The sequence below is a fragment of the Gallus gallus genome, chromosome 10 (assembly GCF_016699485.2).
Source record: "Gallus gallus isolate bGalGal1 chromosome 10, bGalGal1.mat.broiler.GRCg7b, whole genome shotgun sequence".
NCBI classification, from domain to species: domain Eukaryota; kingdom Metazoa; phylum Chordata; class Aves; order Galliformes; family Phasianidae; genus Gallus; species Gallus gallus.
In genome coordinates this window covers 6612741-6630306 of record NC_052541.1, presented here as the reverse complement: position 1 = coordinate 6630306, position 17566 = coordinate 6612741, and the positions used below count along the sequence as shown (strand labels likewise).

Genomic DNA, 17566 nt, shown 5'->3' with positions numbered 1-17566 from the left:
CCCAAAATTGTAACAAGTACCAAAATATAACTGCCCTAAGATTTCATTCATAAATAAAGAGAAAAACCTTTTTTAGCAACAGCTCCCTTAACCACTCCTGGCCAAACAGGACTGATCAGTGGCAAAGTCATACACTTTATTGTTAAAGGAGGAAGACATTGTGTCAACACTTTATGGACTGGTTTGGCCCAGTTTGGTGACTAGCGGGGCAGAGGACCCCACAGAAAGTGCTGTCCAGGAGCAAAGTACAGCCCAGCACAATGTGCCTTGCACATTCAGTTTGCAATGCTCATGTAGCTGTAACAGAGCAGGATTGTAAGAACTTACAAGATTTCAGAGTACTTCCCCACTTACCAGGAAGTATATCTTAATATAATTTTAAACAACCTTGTGGAAGCTGGTGACACTCAACCTTTACTATACACGGAAATTAGAAAAGTTGACTTGGAATTTTCTGAGGACCACTTGCAAAGGTTACCTTAATGCAAATGCTACTTCATCTATTCCTAATTATCTTTTATTTAGGCACAATTAAGCACAGTACCTATGTTTGGAAACAAAGTTTTACTTATAATCAACAACTGTTTAGAGGTTAGGAACCGGGACTAATTAAGATGCAACTGCTGAAGCCAACTTATTGAACCCAGTATTACTTGTAGAGGTATTTAATTGACTTCTCTGCAGAAGCTGTTCAAGCTGTTCAGCTGCTTAGAGATGTTAATGGCAACAACTGGCTTTTGAGGAAAAGATCATTTGCAAAGGTCCCAAGAGACAAATTGAGGGTTTCTACATGAAGAAAAACTCAGATTTTTTTAAATGGCTGCGAATAGTTCAAAGGTATAATTACTTTGGTGATATTTAGTCAGAATTTCTCTCATTCTATTCATTTCACTGTATTTGTATTGATATCCCTTGGGCTGTTTTTTTTTTTTTTTTAAGCAGTGAAGAACTAAAAGCAGAATTATTGCATCAGATATCTATAATTACAGGATGTGTGTTTGGCAAACTGTGAGGGAAAAAGAATTTGATCATAATTATTTCTGTATAATTGACACAAAATAAGAAGAAAGTGCACTACCTAGTAAAATAGCAATATTCTCTCAGTATGTTAGAGCTATATCTCATCAAATTTCAGACTTGAATGAGAAAGTAAGGCTTATGGCTTGGTTTCACTTCTTCCCAGTTGATGTTGATCCATTCATACAACCCTGAAAAGAAACTGTTAAAATACTATACCTTACTTTTCAAAATTCAGTTTGTTAGATGAAACGTCAACTTCATCTGTTCTGCAGATAAATGCAGACAACCTTTAGTTACTCGTCCAAGGTACACTAAAGGTTCAAAGTCAAACACTGTACATATACAGATGTGGCTGACATCAGTATGTCCCTCTCTTTCCTGGTAAAGCACAGCTTGCATATTTACAAAAATATTTATAGTAATTTACCCCAGAAATGCAGGGTTCATTCCTTTTAGTGTTAAGGGAGCATTGTATATGATTAGTGATGTCAATTAAGTTTTCTATGTTTAATTCTGTCCTATTTGAACACATACAGCTTACATTGTGTGTCTCATGTGCTATCAGAGCAAAGAAAAATGGACCAGGAAAACACCTTCCTAGGAAACCAGGATCTGAGTAACAGCACCACCTAGGGGCATCCTTGTCTGAAATGACATTTAAAATGAATTTGTTGTATACACCTTCAGACCTGCCACAGTGTGCTATGAAAGACACAAACCCTTAAAAATTGAGCACATTGTTAAGCATCACATGTAATCAGTGGAAATTACTGAATAACTGTACAATTCTGTAAAATTTTGACTGTGATTTGTATAAAGACAACCTGTAGTAACAACAGGAAAAGAAAATAATTATGTTTTTAAAAATAGTAATAATCCTGTACTAAAAGAGTCGCAATATTTAACATCTTTTAAAAATCATACTTCCTCCATTCTGCCTTAATCATAAAAACGTAGAAGTGAATTGGGCATGAATGGTTCACTGCAGCGTTATTGTTACCACAGCAAGGGGACAGGACACAGCCAAACCTCCCCCTGCAGCGTTGGTCTCTGCTGCTGTTCAGAGCTCTCAGCTACTTCAGGAACTTGGTCTGTTTCCTCTGTCCAGGGAAGCCTGCAGCCTTGATTGCTTGTGTTAATGCTCAGTGAATAACAGCTTCCCATTTTCTGACATTCTGTAGTGCTTAAGGAGTCAGCTGCTTGGGAGCTAATTTCCCTTCCTTTCACTTGCTCTGATGTCCTTTAAAAATACTGCCGTAAGATCACAGTCCTGCAGCATCTTTCTACAGTCCTTTACACAATTCTTTTCTTGATGAGGCCAAGACAACTGACAGCAGACCATCAGAGACAAGTCTGTATTCAATTCTCTTCCTTTAGCAGTGGTCCACACCAAATGCCCCAGCTCTCTTCCACTTCATGTAGCATTATGACTTACCTTTGAAAATAGTACTCACTGCATCATCCATCATTTTTCCCATAGCACATAGTAGTAATCATGCTTTTCTCCCCTTTCAGGAACGAACTGTCATAGGCCTCAACAGTTACCCTTTGCATGAAATCCTATTCTCATTAATATCAAACATACCTACCAGTCTGTCTGTAAAAGCTTTCCTTTACTGTCATGTAGAGGAGATCCATTAGAAAACACAACCAGAATTCTTTTATCACTTCATGATGAAAGAGAAACTTAGATTTGACACTAATAATATTTGGTGTGGGACACCAAAGCAAATACTGCTGTGGGAGAATTACCTACTGAGTTCTCCAGTCTTGCTCCGGGAAGCCTCTCACTGTGGCCATCATTGCCACAGTTATTGACTGCTGCCATCTAGTGCATTCCACATCTGGCAGCCACTTATTTAAAAGAACTCTTCCTCATCCAGCATTTCTAGTTATTTTCTTGGCTGTATTACAGTTATGCAATTGTCTCATATAAATTGTCAATAGCTCTCTGTTCCTCAGGATATTACTTTCTCATTTTCTTTCTGGACGAGCATTTCAGCTTCAAGACTATGTATGATGATGAGGAATAATCAATACGGTCCTAAGGGCTCCAACTGTACTAACATGCTCTGACCAGCCTTACCTAGACCCTCTGTCCATATCCTTTGCAGATAGGCCCAGGGGCTACATTGCAGCTCAGCCCTGGGCCTGCACTCCCACAGTCACACCTGCCAGATCTCAGCGACTACTTAGCCTGTGCCTGGCCACAGGCCCCACTGAGCTGGATCCAGACCTGTGGGTTGACTCCTGCATCCATGAGAATGGCCTCTGACTCTGTATCACCACCATAGATCTGTCCTGTAATTGCCAGGCTGTGTCTGCCTCTGATTACCTTCACTGGGCCAGATCCTGGCACAACACCTGACTTTCTGGCTTCACCTTGGAGACCTGCCTCAACACCACAAACTTCCCTGGTGACATGGGCTCTTGGAGGAACCTCGTCACTACCCCCAGCCCTGCCCCATTGCCTTGCTTGGGTTCTGTGGGATGGGGCCCTGGCTGGCAAAGCCCCATGCTGTTAGCCAGGTGCTTGCACTCTGCTCCTGTCTTAGTTTCAGCTGAGATGAAATTGTTTTCTTTAGTAGTATGGTGCTACATTTTGGTTCTAGGCAAAAACAATGTTGATAACACACCAATATTTATAGTTGCTGCTTAGCAGTGTTGTAGGGAGCCAAGGCTGTTCTCAGCAAGGGGCCCGAGGAGCTGGGAGGGAAAAGAATTAGAACAGCTGTCTTAAACTGGCCAAAGGGATATTCCATACCATATGGCATCATGCAGAAGGAGTTCTGAAGGGGGTGCAAGTTCATCTCTCTTGTGCTGCTCAGAGAGGCAGCTGCACATTGGCTGGGGAGTGAAGAGCAACTGTTTGTGCATCACTTGTTATGTACATTCATATGTGTGCACGTGTATAGAGAGAGCACCATAACTATTACCCTTTTCCTTTTCTCTATCTTAGTAAGTAGTTTTATCTCAACCCACAAGTTCTATTTTTTTTTTTTTTCAGATTCTCTCCCTCATCCCACTGGGAGGAGACAGTGAACAACTGTGTGGTGCTCAGCCACCTGCCAGGTTAAAGCACAACAGTCAGTCTGGCGCCCAACGTGGGGGTTGTCACAGGGACTGGAGCAACCACAGCACTGACTTGGAGGTTCGTGGCATGTGCAGGGCGCACCAGAAGGGTTACAGGAATCACAGGGTCTGTCCAAAAGGTCAGAGCAACTGCAGGAGCCATCACAGGGGTTGTAGCAGTGGCAAGGTCCATTCCAACAGTCCCTTGTGAGAGGACTTTGTCTGTTTTACATTATAAAGAAAATGAAACAGAACCCAGGTTAAAATATTTCTCTAAGGCTGTATGTTCTCTGCCACCACTGAAGCAGACTTGCAGCATTGAAATTCCACTGAGTTCCAGGGCTATCATGAGAGTGCAAGAAGCAACTTAAGGAAAAATACAGGCTTTGGCAGCGACAAAAATCAAACCAACAAACAAAAAATCCACCAACTCTAAAACCCGGCAGCATTGTACAAAATTAAGAAACTCACAGATAAAATATTGCTGAGGTCTAGATATGAATGATGAGAACCACAGACTTGCGGCTACTTGTAAATGCTTTGATGGAAGTCAAAATGATTTAATTAATCGCTGTTCTAAAGAACCATGAAGTGAACAAATAGACTTAATAACATGAAGTCATTACTATAAAATTTCACTGATCATCTGATTTCTGTTTCGTTGGATTATTAACCTCCCTAAGTATTCATAAGAATTAATAAGTGCCTTCAACAGACACTAATCAATTTCAAGTCATGTCACTGCTATTCATGTTCTTAATAAGAGAATAATCCTACACAGTGGAGACAAAAATTTTGTGTTCTGATATCCCTTCTTATGTTCATAGTGCATTTAGCAAGTGCTAAAGATTCTTAAGCGGACATTGTGTACTTTTTTAAAGTTTCCAGTATATGTAGATAAACGCTCACATTGCAAACAGACTGCCAAGGGAGAGATTCCGATTCTGTCTGATGCTGAGTTGTTACACTCAGTATCTGCCTTGAGAATTAGAAAAAGACTACACAGAACTTTCCTTCTATGTGGCACTGAAGATACAGAACACTTTGAAAAGATGCATCAGAGACAGATGAATAATGTTCACTGCAGGAAACTCATACTGAAAACAAGATACACATTTTCCACTGCAATTTCTACTTCCTAGCAAGAAGGACACGCATTATTTCTGAATTTCTGAAACACATGAGATATCCATCTTGCATCATTTCTGCTTTCTGGATGTGAGAAGTCTTTCTATTTTAGTCATGTTCTGCAGAGCCTTTAAGTGACATTCATCATTACTTGCTCACCACGGCATTATACAGAGGAGAAAGGAACATCTAAAATGATTTAAACCAAAGTTTGAAAAACCCTTGATGGCTTTTCAGTCTTTAACTTACAACAGACCTTCTACCCATAAAAAAAGAAATAACGGAAGCCACTCTGGCTAAAGTAATCTTGCACACCACTGATTTAGATAACTGTCTTCAAGACAGCAATTTTTAAACCACGGCAGAAAGCTAAAATAGGAAAAAAATCTGCCCTTTTCATTGTAATTGCAGCATTTTACTTTCCTGTTCGGAACAATTCCAACTCATGTCCTGCCTACAAAAGAATTGTTATCACCTGTTAAACTCATCACATTAGCATTCACTCATCTTAAGCCTGCAGAATCCTCACTACAACTGAAATTCTTTTAGAACCGACCTGACTACTGCCACATACCTGACCAAAAGAGCTTTTCAAAATTCAAGTACATGTTTTTGTCCCGAGAAACAAAGATGTGCAAAACATCAACTTACACACAGTTCTCGTGATGATATGGATCCTATGATATGGATCCTTATACCTATGGATAATCATTAAGATTTGACAATAGCAGGAATTTGTGAAATTATTTTAAAATATTTTGACACTTAATAGACTAAATTAATTGGTTTTAAATCCACCATTAAATACTTTCACATGCTTGCAGGTCTTACTGTCCTGCAAAGGTAACTACAGGCACTGCAATGGCACAGATGGAGAAAGTTGCAGTGAACAGAGCAGGCTTCATCTCTGCTAGTAAGCTCTGACAAGTTGAGCGTGTCTTTCAATGAAACCATTCCTGAAGATTTTCCGTGGAACGCAATTTTAAATATATGAAAGCTTGGAAATACTGAAATAACTTCAGAACATTTTCCTACCCATAAAAAGATCTGCACTTTTCAATGTATGTAATTTAATAATTCTTCATTCTCCTTCTTTATCTTAAAGGACAATTATTTTTCACTGGTTGAGGACTTGATCAGTACGTGCTTTCTCAGTTCAAAAAACATAATCAGTTGGATCCTCAGTGGTCCCACTACTGCTCAACACCTGTGCTGACTTTGATACTGTGGTAGCTATGTTCATCAGTTTGCATCCTAAATATTCTGCTGCTTCCTAAATCTGCCCTTTGAGATGAAATTGAGTTGAAGAAAACAAAGAAAGAGGAAAACTCCCACCACAACCATGCTCCCTAAGCACTGTAATGTCAAAGCGGTTTCCAGAGGAAACCAACAAGCCCTGGCTATAATATTACTGACTTCAATAAAACTCACTGGAACCAACAGAACCAGGAAAATTTACACCAGCTGAGGATCCACACCATGATATTTTAACATCTGTCTGACATTTGAAGAGACAGAAAGCAGCGTGTAGGTAAGTCTGTTTTCTCTCTAACCACATGTAGTAAACAATGAATTAATACAGCCCGTAACAAAAAAAGAATCCCATTGTTTGCTCATGTGAATGGATGTCTCAATTTATGTCTGGAACTCAAACTGGGCAGATGCCTCAAACTTCTCTGTGGGAACAGTACCTTCTCACTGTGTTGGCTTTTGCTCTATTGGGCGTCCAAATTCAGAGAGAATAAAGAACAGGTGATAATCCTAGATCACAATAATAATGATCATTAGCCACTGATCTCAAAGCTTAATGAGACAGAAATTAACAGAAATTAACACTACATACAAGCAAACTGAGGAAAAGGTAAATGAGCTAGGTGTTGTCTCAGAGAAAATCCAAAGCAAGAAAATAATACCAATCTGTTAAGCCTCAACTGTATATTCTTATCACATCACATGAACTGTGGAATCTAAGATATTCAACACTCAAAGAAAATTATCAGGGCAAGCATTTTCAACAGATGTTTCAAGCATTTTCAACAACTCAGTAGATTTAAAATTCACAGTGACAGGTGCCCATGGAGCTGACCATTGGCTTTAGATCAGTCATTCTAAACACAATTTCACAGTAAGATCTTTTTTTTTTTTTTTTTTTTTTGAGAAAAAAGCCTCATATTTAACCTAATTTCCAAATTAAAAAATGCTATTTCAAATATCTTCTATTAGACTGGCCTCAGATGAACCCTCTGATTCAAAGCCTAAGATTACACAACAGCTGAATTTGGCCAATATTGTAAAGCAGAAATGGAAACTCTTAGAGAAGTTGCATCTTATTTGTGTCTGATAACACAAATACACTACTTGCCAGCTTCTGATTGTCAAGTAGTTAATGAAATTAGAACTCTAAATTGGATTATGTTCTAGAAATCAGCAACAAAGCTGAACTGATACAACATAATTCAAATATCTCGACATAAATGAAAATAAACAAGCAAGTAATATGGAGAGTGTGACTGCTGCTTAACCTGTCGAACCTATATATTACAGTTGACCGAATATGTGTATGCCATGATTGTTTTCAGTTCAGAAGTTTTCTGATGAAGTCCACAGCCCTGTTCCTTTTTTCAGCTCTCCATTATAATAGATTCTTTCTCACATTTATGGTTGTTTTTATCTGCAACTAGCAAAGTCAAGAAGGTCACTTGGTCCTTAGGAATCAAGTAATACCTCGTTAAGGCTTATTCTTCCACATCTTGCTTCACACAGGACCATTAAGAATCACAGAACAGCTTGGGTTGGAAGAGACCTTAATATCCATCCCATCCCAACCCCCAGCTGTGTGCTGGCTGCCCCCCACCAGCTCAGCTGCCCAGGGCCCCACTCCACCCAGCTGTGGGCACCTCCAACTCCTCTGGGCACCCTGTGCCAGGGCCTCACTGCCCTCTGAAACTGGTTGTTACATTACTCCATATGTAAATTAAAAGAAGCAAGTCTTAAACTTCTTGGAAAAATCAATTCTAACAAAAATACTATCAATAAAGATCTAGGAGAGCAAGCAGAATTGATACAAAGAGGTTAACTCATCGTGACTACATTAGATAGGCAACACCGAGATAGAATAAAACCACAGCAAACACTCATTAATCTCTTTCAGTCTCTAGAACGGTGAATTCATTATCTAGAAGTAAAACAATTTAATATGAAGTGCAACCTCAAGATGCTCGTTTCAGGTATCCTGAGAATTCCAATATAAAATTAAATGATGGAAATTTTCACAAACCAAAGGCACATTTAGCACCGATAACAATAAAGTTCAGAACTCAATAAAACAAAGAAATCTAAGGCTTAATTAGTAAAAACAAAAGGATGGTTTGACACTCTGTGTAAATGCAATGCTGTTTTATAGTCACTAGTTCCTTCCATAGACACTGCATTAAAAAGAGATAAAAAGAAAAACAGAAAAGAAACCAAGAACAATGTTAATAATAACATTAATGTTTAGCATACAAAGCTCCAGAGCAGGAAAAAGGAATAAAAGAAGTTCCCACATTTGAAGGTAAATGTTACTGTCCAATGCTCAAAAACTCCACATGTACAGAACTGATTTTCTTGGCAGCCCCCAAAGTACACTCTGGTAACACGGCTGTAAGATACCAGATACATGCTAACTACTGCAAATATGTAATAGCAAAGCATCTGCAGAACTGCTCATGGTATCAATGTTTACTTAATTAGGAGGACATTACCAGAATTCAGAAGCAGGCACCCCAGCACAAGAAGTCTAATTTAATATCGGACTGCTTTAAAACCTACTATTACATCATCTTTAATTTAAATTGTTTGTAAAAGCAATTGGAACTCCAAATGAAGGCTGCAGACACAAAGTCAAACCTACCCACAGGTCCTCCTAAAAGGAACTCAGAGTATTGCAATATTAGACTTTTGACTCCTTCCCATGAAAAGGTGCTCCTGAAATCCTGAATAATTCAACCAAATTATTTTCCCGTGGAAGAGTATTGAATATTTCATCACTGCAGTTTCTGTTTTTTCTTTCCTAAGACTTTCAGGCTGCTTTACATGTTTTACCTTCCAGCACTGTGAAGCCACAGCAGCACGTTTGGTGTGTGAGATTAGGCAGAATTGCTAACATTTTTATACTCAATTCCAGGAATTACAGAAACAGGACAAAATCTCAGATACAACACATTGCATTAACAAACTCCATGTCTGAGAAGTTTTAACCCATAGGTATTATTTCACATTTCTGTTCAGATCTTCTAGCTTTGCAGCATAGTTCCGCACCTTCCTTTCTCCCATACTTAACCCTTCCGCATACTGAGCCATTATGAGTCTCCTGTGTGTCACCAAAGAAGTCAATAAGCTGAAGATAAAGAAACTAGATACCCGATTTCTTATCCCAAAAGTTGAACTGCTCAATTACAACATTGTTCTCCACCAGAAGCACTTCTACACAAGGCTGTGAGTCACACACATGGACTTTTCTGAGTAAACTTCCTCTTTTTGTTATCTTTCTAATGAACGTTTAGATACTGCCTACCTTCTACACACATTACTTTCATGGATGTCACAAGATGTGTAAACATTGATTTCTAAATCCAGTTCTGTAGTAGAAAACCAGTGTTCAGAATCAAAATCAATGCATTGTAGAAAGGTTTCAGAGGTACTGGTACTGTTAACTCTCTAGTTGGAAAAGAATTAAAAGCGTGCATTTCTCTCAGACTAAAGGACTCGTGTCAGTGTGCACCACTGATCATTTCAAATGAAAGATCTGTCGTCCACCAGGGTTCCTCCTGCCAAAGGAAATTAGCTACAGCATCTCAGAAGAAATCACTCTCCCAGGAGCTTTGAGAAGCTTTGTGTTCTATCTGCACAAACATGTCTTAGAGGCAACTTGTGACCTCAGATTTATGTAAATATTCATTTAATTTAGGATAGAATATTCAATGTAATATTTTCCAATCACCACCTACTTCAGAAGATGCTGCAGAATCATCTCATTTACTCAGCTGTCCCTGGAGACTGAGCTCTTTGTATTCTGGTCTTACATTTCCAAACCCAAAACTGCTACTCACTTCAGTATGCAAATGCTAGGAGTCAGGGGAGGAAAACATCTGCATAAGCCACTTCATTTTTGTTAATTATGTTTCCTACTTACACCAGACAACAGAAAATATCTGTTGTTTTCAACTGTGTTTTTACAACTGATAAATCAAGACATTTCTTCCATAGATAAATCCCTATTTATTCCAATTCAAGTTTACTTGTAAAACTGACCATTGCCTCCATATTTACCTCCAGAGATGCCATTTCAAATCCTGAGCCCTGCTTATACCTTATCACATAAAAGAAAAACATGTCATGTTTAGCAGTCCTCAGCGTAGGTGAGAACACATCAGTGCTGTTCTTTGGATGCTTACTGATATCACAGTGATGGGGGAAACAGGCCAGCCCTTCACACTCAAGCTCTGCATTCTTAAGAATAAGTTTTCATCATTTAATCATCTAAGTTAATAGGCTTGAATTGCTAGACTTCCTGCAATGCTTCTAGGCAATAAAAAGGAACATTTGCTACTGCACTCTGCAGGGATAAAAAGGCCACTAACTTTGGTTAAAAAAAATAAATCTTACTTCAGTAAACACAAAGCAACATGCTCAGATGCAGCCATTTGTGTGTTATGAAGACTGGAGCCAGAGAACTGTATGTAACACTAGCAGAAACCTGCAATAAGGTAAAGAACCCAGTAAGGCCCATGTGAAGAACAGTCAGACAAACAAAACGAACAACAAGACCAAAGACCCCCCAAAGGGCTGTGCCTCCCCACCTGCTGGCTGTGCCTGCCGCCTTATGGCCACCTACACTGTGCCACCAGTTCCATGAGGGCCGGCAGGGCATTTTCTACAACTGAGAATGCTCAGAGTTGTAAGTATGTAAACCTAAATGACAGAAAAGAGACTAGATCGATCAGTTATAATGCTTTTAGCATTTAGACTTCATTTCCCTTAAGAACAGCCCCTCTTGGACCTTTTACTTTCATGCAGGACAGCTGCTGGTTTCCCATAATTTCTACTGAAGAAACCGTAAGGGCATTTATTCTAATACAAATTGCTTTCTGTGTCACAGGGACTTGCAGGTAACTGAGTTTGGACTGTAAGTGCATTTCTCAACCTCTCAAGCTTTTCTTTTTTAAGTCATAACTGACTTTCTTCAACCAAGACTTTGTGACAAAATAAAAGAAGGAACTCGAGGATAACAAATAAGGTAGAGGTGTACCAGCACAGATTTAAAGTACAGCTATATAACAAGAAAAATACATTTAATATTTGAACTTCACAGATATCCTGGCTGAACAGAAAAAAAGGTGAAAACATCCAGGAGAACATACAGAATCTCAGCTTTCTTACAGCCTGGAAAGATGATCCAACACCTTTCCTAAATCTCTGTGGAACCTCATATGAATTTCATCCATGATGTCACTAGCTCCCTTTCGCTGCAGCGTTCAGAGTTAAAAACACAACGTGACACGAGGAGGGTCTCCCTGGGCTGGGCTCCGGGCACAGAAGGAAGACCCTCCCACGAGATATTCTGAGCTGAGAGACCTGACACACATCTGAAAGCTGCTGCCAAACCGGTCTGCATCAAACTTTGATTTCTTTTTATATTTCTAATGTAGCCATCTTCTAACCAAACCAAAATAACAGTAACAATTCACAACAGGATGTTTCTAGCTACAGAAGGAAGCAGCGTATTTCTGTCCTTTAGAGTCCTTGTGCCTTACCCCTGTAAGCTGAAGCTGGGGCAGAACAGACCTCCTCTCATCACAGCCCCATGCCGAATGGTTTGCAGACGGCTGAGCACACCGAGCACCCGCTGACACCCGGCCCTGGCAGCAGCAGGGCTGACCCAGCGCAGAAATCCATTGCTCAGACCACACAGCCATGGAAATAGGAAAGTGGTTCATTTCTCATTACTTTCCTATGGATATTCAAAAGGAAATGCTTTTAAAAAAGAATAAAAAGGAAAAAATCCAGCAGTTGGGATTTTGTTATACGTTCCCCACCCCAGTGCTTCCATGTGGTTGTCAAGTTTTACCCTAATTCCCAATTCCACACAGTAAGAAGAGAAAAGAAAGATGTTAAGTGCTGAGAGGAGTTGGTCTGACTGTAACACTGCTCACCTTCCCAAGGAAGCTGCCACAGCCCTTACTAACCCCACAGGCAGCCCTTACTCACCCCACGGGCAGCCCCACAGGCACCGTTCCACTTTGCTGCCCTGCTTCCGCAGCACTCCAGCAATAACCATGTAATTAGATTTCCTAGCACAAGCATGACAGAGGTAATTGATGCCTTCTCCTGACTCCTCTCCTCAGCTCCCCTGGTGCTGCTGGCAAGTGGGAGCAGGATCTGGCGGTGGATGAGCAATTCCACACAGATCCTCTCAAACAAAACTGACAGTTACTGAAGCTCTTTGTTTACCTTTAAATCCTGCTCTTAATGGAACAGTAAAAACAAACAAAATAATGGAAATATGTTTATTTCAGAGGAGCATTTAAGAGATTTTTTTTTTATTTGGCTTTTTATTAAGCCAGACACCCAGTCCTAGAGTTGCCTAACAAGTAATCCAGAGACACACCGCTCCTTCTGGACTCCAACCCCTCCTCCCTCAGTAACAATACAAAGACCCACACCAACATGTACTCGCAGCCCAGTACCATGCCTGCAGTCTCTGCCTCATGCCCAACCCGCCTGCCCCCTCCACAGAGAAGAACAGAAGGCAATATGGAAAGCAGCACCAGAAGACAAGGGCTGAGATCAAGTGCTGTGTCTTTCTGAGCCAGGCTCCAGCTCCATGCGCATGCAAGTCAGGCTTCAGCAACCGGCCTCTGTATGGTCCCCTCACTAAACTCCCTTTCATGAATTAGCTGTAGGTAGCTTTTCAGCATTTGCAGCATTCTTTGGGAGAATTTAAGGTACATCCATTCAAATGCTGTGTGAAGAACTAAGGGCTATTCCGAATTCACATTCACAAAAGCCCAGATGCTTCCAAAGAGTCTGAAGATCTGCACTCTCGCGCAGTCCTGTCCACACGAGGCAGTGCAGATCAGCAAGCTGCAGCTTATCGTTCACACACCGAGTGACAGCAATGCTCAGGAAGAAAAACACTTTTCCACATTTTAAAATTGCAATTAAAACGTCTAAAATTATTTTTATTTTGTGTGTTCAAAAAAAAAACCCCACACTAAAATGCAGTGACTGCAGCGAGGAAGCAGGTGACTGAAGGGATGGGAAGCACTGCGCCCCTCTGCGCCAGCCCAGCCCAGCCGCTGCTCGGAGTCACAGCTTCACCCTCAGAGCCTAAAGAGGACAGAAAGCAACCTCAGATCTCTGAAAAGAGAAAAGGCAACACGCCTAAGCTGTTGGCTTACGCCATGCATTGTTAGCTTTACATGCAAGAAGGAGAAAGGAATTACAAGCAGATGTGCAAGAAAAATGTATCTGTCTGCTTTCTCTCTCATAGAAGGGTTAAGAGGTCTGATTTTAGCAACAGTTTCTGGTTCTTTAAGCGCCCGCTCTGTGCTGCAGACAGTGACACCTTTTTAGAGGGCAGCAGCAAGATTTGTCCAGCGGCTGCACGGCTCCCAGCAGGACTTCATCTTACTCTGCTGTCTTCTTCCTCTCACGTCACTGATTCGGGCCAGACTTGTAACTGGCATCTCCTTTAGCAGCACTGGCAGAGAAATGCTTATCTGCAGCTGTCAGGCCACGTTTAAGCACGTGCCTGAAGGAAGCACACGGCTGCCACACACTTTCTGTTCTTTCTCACTCCTCACTACCACACAAAAATGGTAAGATGGAAACAACACACTTTCTAATTTCTAATACGCCCATACGTGCCATTTTTACACAACCAGGCTTGCTACTACATAAATACTGTTAATGAACAAATGCTCATGCTGCTCTCTATGTATTTAAAAGTCTCGGTCACGTTCCCAACACACACCAACATCAGAGCTCACTTTTCCCAATTTCTGTGCCCCCAAAGCCCAGACCTTCTCATCCGCTCTGCACTCTGCTTCTCACCTCACCTTTCTCAGAGAGGAGAGCCAAGAACTCACCCTGTAAAAAGCAAGCTGAAATCCTGGAGTGAGCTGTACCCGGAGGGCCTTGCTGGGGCTGTATGGAAGCAATACTCACATACCCAGTGAGGTGTGTGTCCGAGTGGAAACAACGTGCTGGAGCTCCTGGGGCTGAGTGCGCTGAGCCCCGGGCAGCACTCCTCACCTGCAGCCACTCGCCTTAGCAGCACTCATACAAGGGGAAACACTCTTGCTACAATATATCAGACAGGGATTTTACAAATACTACTCAGGATATGATAGAAAATTAGATCACTGGGTTTCCATGCTTACAGAAAAAGGCATAAGCACCAACCTCTTGTTTTATTTTTTTTAGTTGGAAACTTATTAAAGCACTCACTGCTCAAATCATTTCATAGTTTCTCTGCTGGCCTTGAAAAGTCCTCCAAAGACTTCTAGCAAGCAGAACTGAGCACTCCATTCTTGTATACATTGATTTTTATTACTTGCTGTTTCCATTAAGGCAATTTCTGCTTGGAACACAGAGCTCTCTGCTGCTCGACAGGGCCATGTGTTTAGAAGAAGATTATACCGCACAGCTTGGCAAGGAAAGTAACACTGCAGATAGGTCAGTACCAACTGCATTTCAGTGCATATTTCATAGCCTTTTTTTTATACCGCTGGTAAATATCACGATAAAACTCCTGGAGAAATGCAGACTTTTCCACTGAGTTTGCTGCAGCTAATTTAACGCCCGACGCCCTGATAACCTTCCGATGCCACCCAGTGCAGCAGGATCAGAGCCAAGGCTGCTGTAAAAGCACTGCCCACCAGAAAAGCAATCTCCAACTGATGTATTCATGGAACTTCTGAAACAGAACCCGGACCAAAGCAGGCTTTGGGGAGAAAATGCTGATTTGAAGGATTTCTCGTTTTTTCAAATATCTCCTAAGGCAGCACTATTTCTGACAGCCCATCCCTGCTGCTCTAATGAAAGAATCAGAAGGTTAACAGAAACAGAAAACCTGAAGGAGGGCATAAAGAAGAGAGAAAGAATCTACTCACTCTTCTTCCACCCCCAAATACTCAACAGCATGCTTCTATTTTCTCATCCTTCACCCACAGAGTATTTTCCTCTTCCATGCTCTCCCTTCCCACCACTGTATTGTTCCCATAGCCATTACTGTTAAATTTAGCAACTGAAGCAAGCCTATGTCAAATGCCCTCTTGTGCTGTTTTTCTCTGCCTTTGCCAAGCTCAAACATACCCTTTGTTCTCTTGAAGTGAGGGCCACAAATACGATCTGCTTGCTGGCAGCTTCCTGCCCTAGCTCTGGCCAGTTGAACTCCAGTGGAATGTGAGGCTTAAATGACATTTAGGCACTGGCAATTTGCTTCACAAGGTAAAATGAAAACCACCAGTTTCAACTGGGTCCAACTGGTTTAAAGCTGCAAATGAAGCAGTGGGCATTAAATACTTGATTAATCAAGCTTAATTACAACTATCAATCAATCAGTTGCTTAATTGCAACTCTGATTGCTTTCTGCTGCACATACGAGATCGGATATTGTTACAAATGATTTACAGATGCTAAACTGAATGCCTGCTCAAAAGCCTGCAAGTCTTTAAGGGCAAGAGATACTCGGGACAATGGGTATGTTAGGAGTATTTCTTATTTCAGACACTATGGAACACTACCCTTCCACTTGCTGAGAACCACCCCCAGCATTCTCACCTGCTGCACTCTGAACCCACCCTGTGTCGGTTGGTAAGGACCCCATTGGCCCCTTACAGCCAGCTCTCCGAAGGGAAACGTGCCTTACGGCACCACTCAGCAGTGAAGATGCTGATGGGAAGCACCAATGACAGTTCCTGCTCTTCTGCTCTTACTGCACACCTGTTTTCACTTACAGTGGTTCTGCATCATTCACTCATTTTTTAGAAATTCATAAATTTCTATTATAATTGAAGAGTAATAATGAGGAGGGGCTACACTACAGTAGTAGTAGGGGCTACTACTACACTACCCCCCTTTTTCAGAAGTTATATGTGCAAAAAAGAGCACTAAAAAAACAGTTCTGAGAGCAATTTGTTCTTCCAAAAGACCATTAACACCATCTAGACTTAATTTGGCCATAAGTATATGATCACCGGACAGGAAAACATCCTTGCTTTTTAGAACAACTAGAGGCAACAGGCCTGTTTTTCTTCTGCTTGTTAAAATAGAATTCATGGCCCATTAAAATTTCACTTATGTCTTATTTTCCTCAGTAATCTAGTGTATAAATGATGTTATTTAAACATAAAAGCATTATCAATGTTATGTAGAGAAGTACACGTGAGACAAAAGCTCTATTAGAGGTAAGGTCAGCACTCAGGTTTGCAAGAATAACTCCCATCAGCAGCAACTGGCCCCCAATGAGAGATACCCTGCATTTTGCACAAATGCAAAATCTAAGTACAGAAGAATTTTCACACTGGCACAAAATCTAGCAGCACGATTCAAAAGCAGACATCTTGGAAGACATCAGTTACTCAAACACATCCAGCCCACCGCCTGGGGAAAGGACCACTGTACCACAGAATGGTTGGGGTGGAATGGGGCTCAAAGACCCGCCAGTTCCAACCCCTGCCGTGGGCTGGGCTGCCACCCACAAAGCAACAGCTGATACAGCAGGGGAGAACACCCTGGAAAGCAGGACACGGAATGCTCAAAACAAGAGCTGCGCCCACAAACAGAGGGTTTCAAACCCTTTGGGAAAAACCCAAAACTCTTCCAGAAACACTTTAAACTCATTGTTCTGAGAAATTGTATTTTAATATGATAAAAAGTAGCAGCTGATGAGCAGTAATACATTTTACTAAGAGATCCAGGTAGTATAAATAAGGCATCCGTGTGTTTTTACCAAGGCCCTGGGAACTTACAGCTTTCTATTATTGTGCACCCAACTATGCCCAATGAAAGCCCTGACTGCTAGCAAATGGCCGCTTGTGCTGACAAATATGAAATAAGTGGGAGAAATTAAAACAGAAATGAATAGATACCAAACAAGCTGGAAAACCTCAGCATTCGTTCCCAGGCCGCTAAGCACAGGTTTTAGGAACACCTCCTGAGGATTTTCTGTCCTAACTTCGGATCCTTCTCCTCACTTACTGCTGAGGTAGGCACACAACAACAATGTGCTGCTGCCTACGGCCTGATTCCAGCGCGTCGTTATAGAGAAGGTGCTCCGTGCGGCGCCCTGCCCGGCCTA

The 17566-nt window shown here is 41.2% G+C and overlaps 2 protein-coding genes across 3 annotated transcripts in view; one reads left to right on the top strand and one right to left on the bottom strand.

The window, feature by feature from the left end:
- The window catches only part of MPHOSPH10 (M-phase phosphoprotein 10), a 1076704-nt gene that overhangs the window by 254290 nt on the left and 804848 nt on the right, over positions 1–17566 (top strand). The gene's annotated exons all lie outside the window — the stretch shown is intronic.
- Positions 1–17566, bottom strand: part of MYO1E (myosin IE) — a 220193-nt gene that overhangs the window by 202053 nt on the left and 574 nt on the right. The window lies entirely within an intron of this gene.